We start from the raw sequence: 6948 nt of genomic DNA on the forward strand, positions 1-6948 counted from the left end.
GTCTTGGCTAACTCTGTGCCTGACTTTGGACTAGTTACCTCTTGAGGTTTAAAGTTTCTCTGCCTGTAAAATGGGCCTAACATTCCCTACCTCATATGGTTATTAAGAACATTAAAGCAGTTCATGCATGTGAAGTGCTTAGCATAGTATCCGGGATGACATAAGTGTTCAATGAATACTTGTTAGTATTCTTGTTGACTATCACTCAGTATCTAGCACAGCAGCTAGAATACAGTAGATATTCAGGATATGTTAGTTGAATTGAGCTGCTGGTGTTAATGATGTTGGGGGAAACAGGAGTCAGACAAAGGTGTCAGACATTGAAGCATTGAGTACAGTCAATTCAGTTATTTGTTAATTGGTTAAATTTGTCAAACATTTATTTGTTTCCTATTATATGCTATTAAGTAGGGACATAGGAAGATGAGTGAAAAACACTTAGAAGGGCAAATGCTTGCAACCTGGAGAAAATGTTCAGATTCAACAACATCAGATCAACAAGCAGTTATTGAACAGCTATTCCATGCTAGGGACTGTTAGGGAGTTAAGGATAAAGTGAATGATTTCATATATTCAATAAAAATTTATTTATTTATTTATTAAGATTTTTATTTATTTATTTGACAGACAGAGATCACAAGCAGGCAGAGAGGCAGGCAGAGAGAGAGAGGAGGAAGCAGGCTCCCACCAAGCAGAGAGCCCGATGCAGGGCTCGATCCCAGGATCCCGGGATCATGACCTGAACCAAAGGCAGAGGCTTTAACCCACTGAGCCACCCAGGCATCACTATTCAATAAATATTTATTAAACACCTAATATGTTCCAGTCCTTCTTCCAGGTTTTTGGGATGCACTGTGAACAAAACACACAAGGATTTCAGCCTCCATAGACCTTTCATTCCCATAGGGGGAGACAGGCAATAAATGATATTCATCATGGCTGATTACATAATATATTAGAAGATGACAGAAGCTATTAGAAAAAAACCAGAAAAAGCAAGCTAAAGGGAGGTCAGGAATGCCAGAAGAAGTCTATGTATGTAGAGGACAGTTCAGCTTGATATGTTTGTTATTGAGAAAGTAAAATGTGGAAAGAAATTAGGAGGTGAGGGAGTTAATATTAATGACCAGCAAAGCCAAGCCCTTCTTTTACCATCTAGTAGGAGTGTCAGATGTAAGCAAATAAATAATTTAATTTCAGATAGTGAGAAACGCCTTGAAGAAAATAGGATAGCATGAGAAATCCATGGTCTTACCCCTGGATGTCTGTGCTCTTGCATGAGAGAAGCCCAGGCTGCTGCCCGCCTCAGCCACCCCGCTGCTCACTATCACAAGCGTACACCTGGGTGGAGGTGGTCACATCCTGTGTCTGTTAACAGAACAGCAGGACTGTTACGTGTCGTGGCAGGTATCACATTCCAGCCGATTAGCCGACAGAAGAAGAAACATTTATAATCTATTAGTCCTTTTCTGGTGGCAGGAATGGGTGATGATGGATTACCTGACACACGGACTCTAGCCTCTCTGCAAGGGCCAGGAGGAGAAACTAGGCAGAGCTTACCACCACCAAGACAGTGGGGTGTTGTCCTGGAGAAAATCCCATTATTGGTTCTTCATGGAAACTGAATCTCTGTAGGTTTGAATTTGATCTTTAACTGAGGACTGTTCAGAGGAGATGACTTCCAGTGTTCTGCCATGGATTTTCACGTCATTGCTGATAGATGAGATATGTTTATTTCTCATTGTAAGAAAGCTAAGCTTCTTCACTGGGCTCTAGAGGCTGGAGTCTCTTCTATGAGATCTCGAGGGAAGATACACTTTGGTCTGGTCTACTTTGTCTTGATTTTAATAAATATTTTGCCCAAGGTGTATAGCTCTGTCCCTCCTATTCAGTGCTTCCAGCTGGTGAACTGAGAATATGGACCATGTCTGAAAGGCACATTATGCTGAAGAAATCTGATCTTAGTGTCTGGTATAGAGTTTCCAATCAGAATGTTCATTTGTCCTTTGTACCACATACTCTGGGCCCTGGGCTAATTTAAGTGGAATATTTTGAGTGAAGTCCTGCTTAGAGACAGGAAAATGGTCTAGGGGGCATCTCCTGCTTTCCTTTATTCCCTACATTCTATGGGAAACACTATTTATTCATTTAAAACTATTTACTAAGACTCCAATTAAACAAATATTTTTACTTGACTAATATCGCTTGACACTTTTGCACATGATCTTTAATATTCTCCACTTAAAAGAGTATATATGAAATAACCCTATTTATATAAAATATAAAATCATATATCTATATCTATATATAGATATAGAAACATATAGAGTCATAAACATATGTGAAGAATGGCCAAGACCATGTTAATGGTGCTTACATAAAGTGGAATTCATGTAACCTTTCCATCCTATTTTTAGATACCATGTAGTTTTTGAAATTTTTATGAGAAGACTGTGTCATCTATATAAGCAGAAGAAAAACAATTAAGCCATAATAAGGTTTTTGAAGAACAATAATAACAGCTGCATTCTGAGGTTATTATGATGTCTCAAGAGGGAAAACAGTTTGCTCAGGGTTCAAACCCAACCTCACGCCAAGCCATGTGACTGGCTTGACTGGCGTATTAGGTAATCTGGGGGACACAAAAGAGCCCCTAGGGAACTAACAGTCTGATTGGGGAAAAAAAAAGTCACATGGGCCTGAGACATGAAATAGTAAAGACAAGGAATGCCTTAAGAATCCTGCCATGAGGTCAAGGAAGGTTTCCTGAACAATAGAGGGACAGCAAAACTTGGATAGCTAGGGGATAAGGGGAAGAACATTCCTGGTAGAAGACACAGCCTGAACAAAGCCCCAGGGGCAGGAGTCTACAAGACAAGTGTGGCAGAATAATTTGTTGAGATACTGACTAGTGTATTGTGATCTCTTTTCTCCAGAGCTTTAGCTGTAGCTAAAAGCAGAAGTTACTTGAAGAGAATGTTCTTTGTTGGCTTTGGTTTCAAGAGCCTCAGTGTACGGAAGGGATTACAGGAAGGGGGCAGGGAGTTGCTAGTGTGTTTGTGTGGGATGCAGAATAGTGAGAACAGAGCAGAAGCTGTTTTCCCCAAGACGACGACGTGTGGCCTGAGGTTTAGGTTTCTGAGGGCAGCTGCACCTGTCCTCTACCCCTTCACAGAGCCCCAGGGAGGTGGGGAGACTGGGGCGCCAGACAGGGCTGCATGGGACTTCCAGTGCTCAGTCTTGGCAAAGACCCTGGGCTAAGTGTGAGATTCCCAGCACACACCAAGAAAACAGAAGAATTCCAGAGTGGTACAGCAAACCCATCAATATACATATACAACCACTTGTGAGACTATATTGCCTTGACCTGGTCAGGTAATTTGTAAGATCTCAGTTTGTTCTGCTACCAAAAATGGGTATCTCCGTCCCTTGCAGTTAAACAATTCATTGAATCTATGGAATAGGAATGTCTGTCTCTGGAATCCGTTCATTTTTACCTGAAACGCAGGGGGATGGTGGTGTGGAAACTTGATTTTCAAAGAGCCACTACCAGAATCTGCAATATGCATACTGTTTTTCAGTGGGAAGTAGGACTACGGTGCATGGTAATTGAAACTGCCTTTTGAATCTTCTAAGCCAGCAGGATCGGATACCTGATCGGGGGAGCATTGTTTCTTCCTTCCTGTAAAATCAGCTAAAACGGGAAGACTCAAGCGCAAATTTCCATCACCACTGGAGAAACCTTCCCTCCGCTCATCCACCCACACTCTCTCTTCGCTCGCGCCCTTTATTTGTATAGATTCTTGTTTTCAACTAAAGGAGCACAGCTCTACAGAGACAAATCACGCACAAAGAGAAAAGAAAAATCGCTTCCTAGACCTGAATATTTAGTGATGAACTAAACCTTCCAAGAGGGGAAAATATATGATTCTGTTGTGAAGGGACAATAAATGTCCTCCAAACCAATGGGTGAAAATGGAGACCCAGGGAAGTGAAGTTCACATCTGTCCTTAATGCAGCTTTGGAAGGATAGAGGCAGAGACAATAAATGATATATCAGACATGGCGCTCTGCTTAGAAATTGCAATTCTAAATGTCACACGCAGTGAGCCTCTCTCGCTCCCCCCATAATTCAAGACAATTCACCAGAGATAACTTCTTTTCTCTGCCATAATAATATTCTCGAGCTCCTATCCCAAATAAACAGCACTGGTTACTGCTTTAAGCAATACCTTCTCCATTTTCCCACACCACTTAAATCAACAACCCCTTTCTCTGTGTGCTCTGAATCCCAAGCCCCTAGCCTTGTACTTTGCTGCAGTAAGTTCCCCATTATGAATTGCTGTTGCTTATCGCCAGTGTTATGAAAGAGCAGGTCAGCATTGCCCCGCGCCTATGCCAGTTTTTCACCACTCTAGATAAGAGGGGAATATTTTATATCTTCCCTCTTTTTTATTTTTGAATCATCTTCTTAATCTTTATCATGATCTACTTTTTTTTTTTTCAAACCAGTGGTTTTTCTAAGTGCGGATTTTTTTCTTTTTATTAATCTTCAGAGTCTCCAATCCAGTCATCTCCTTACTGAAATGAGAAGCCTGGTATTCACATCACTCACCACGGTTGGTTTTGGAGCCCGGCGAAGATTAAAAACACAGGAAGGCTTGCGAGCAACCTAGAGGGAATAGAGAGGTTGCTGTTAATGTGTTTCTTCATTGAACTGAGCTCGCACATGCATTTGGAAATAAAGAGAGAGTGACTATTCAAAGACACTGGAAAAGTGCTATCTGGGACATTTTGTCCAATGTAGAATGTGACATCACTGTAGATGATCTTGCTAACATTCCTGTTAGTGCTGGCTGCTTGACTAAGAGTAGCAAGGGAAAGCAATCGTCCCTTCAAAGTGGGGCTGGTCTCAGGGAGGAAGAAAATGCTTTGGGCAGAAAAATAGAAATGGCTACAATTTATGAGGACAAAACTGCTTGATTGTTGGCAGAATAGTTGGTCCTTTGCATTTCTCTGGGCCTTTAGGATACCTCTTCTTTTCCCTGTGCCCATCAGTTATAGGGAGATGTCCCCAGAATTAGGCAATGAGGTCGCCCTCTTAAGGTAAGATATCTAAAAATCATCAGAGAATCAGTGACTTGAACTATCTTCAGACATGGCCAGCTATGGAGATGTGCTGTGCTTGTGTGATTGAGTGGATTGATGGAGGCAGAACAGTTGGAGATCACTGTGTTTAGGATTTGTCTTTACAACTAGAGTCACAGAAATCAAAGAAAGAGGGGGTATAATGAAATTAAATAGTAGCTCCTATAACAATGATCACACAGGCAGTGTGCTCAGTATTTATATATATATTCTTGCTAAGCATTGTGATAGCCTATGAGGTAAGCTATTGTCACTATTTTATAGATCAGCAAACTGAAGTTCAGAGAAGTTGAATAATGTGTGCAGGGTCACACAGCTTGGCTGTGGTGGAACAGGGAATCAAATCCAGGTTTAGTCGACTTCAAAACCTTTGCTTTATGAAGGGCAGTGTTCTATGTGGATTTTGGGAAAAGGGGAGTAAGACTTCAGCTCTGTACACTAGAAGGAGATATTATTTTTGATAGTATCACATAATAATGGCCAAGAGCATACAGATCTGAGCAGAGATCCAGCTGCCCTGCTGAGACTTGTGTGGTAACCTCTCCAAGCTTCTGTTTTCTGTAAAACAGAAGTATCTGAACGTCATCTAGTTGACATGAGTGTCAAGTATTCAGATCAAGTAGGAGGTGTGGTCTATGGTGGGAGAGAATGTATTTAGCCTTGACATACCTGGATATATATCCCACTGGACCCTCCAATTTTCTATGATCTCATGCTCACCAAGTCATCTTTCAATAGCTAATTTGGTTTCTTGTGTACTTGATACAGTTTGGTTACTGGAAATGGACATCTGAATCTATAAATGAATATATTTGTGTCTGGTTTCTGTATCAGTGTCTCCTGAGTTGAGGAAGTTTGTCCAGCCTGATGTAATTCCTTTAATAATGCTGCTGACCTTCCCACACTCAGCATACTCATGACCAAATTATGGAACATATGGGGGAGACTTCATCTGATCAGCTGAGTGGCCTGTTCCTTTTTTTCTTATGCTAGCCTGTTTTTTATTTTCTTTCTTTCTTTCTTTCTTTTTTTTTTTTTTGAATAATCAGAATAAAACTACTAGCAGCACAATAGCTACGTGATGATTGCTATCATTACCCGAGGGCTTTTGTGTCCGTTGCTGTGCTAGATACATCATGGACTCTATCTTCTTTAACCCTTCCAGGTCCCTTCTGAGAGCCTTCTGTTTTCACTGGGAATGGAGCCCCGGAGAAGTTGCTACATGAATCTAAGGACAGCAGCTGGATTCCTGTCCAGATCTGGATGCTCTTGGCCCTTACAATGTGATGCTAGTTTTGTCGTCATCTCACCAACCTGGGCCAGTCTTTGGCATTTGGGGCTAAAACTGTGGCTTGCTGAGTAGAGAGTTTTGTATCAGGCTGCCATAAGGAAACCCCCTGCCCAGCTTGCCGAGCTCTCTGGGACTTCCCTGCAGGGGAGTACCTTTAAGACTCATAGGCTTAGATGTATGGGCATGATCGAGGTCTTGGGCCTGTGATATTGGAGATCAGAACCTGAGGTCTGGTGTTCCTGGAGATCTGGTGGGGACTTGGTGTGAGGGAGCGGTGGGGAAGGTGAGGAGGCAGGAGGACATGGAAGGGAAGACCCTCTTTAAATAGCCAGCTCGAATACCTTTCTGATTTCTCTCTGTAACATCACTATCTTCCCTCCCCTATTTCCATAGAGTCAAAGCCTCAGGCACCAGCTGCCACTGTGTCATTGAAGGAGGCCTTGATAGGCTTCCCTTGAGGAGTCATGCATGATGAGTTATGATTTCTCCAATACCAAATTTATTATGAT

Source organism: Lutra lutra, chromosome 13 (genome assembly GCF_902655055.1).
Source record: "Lutra lutra chromosome 13, mLutLut1.2, whole genome shotgun sequence".
Lineage (NCBI taxonomy): Eukaryota > Metazoa > Chordata > Mammalia > Carnivora > Mustelidae > Lutra > Lutra lutra.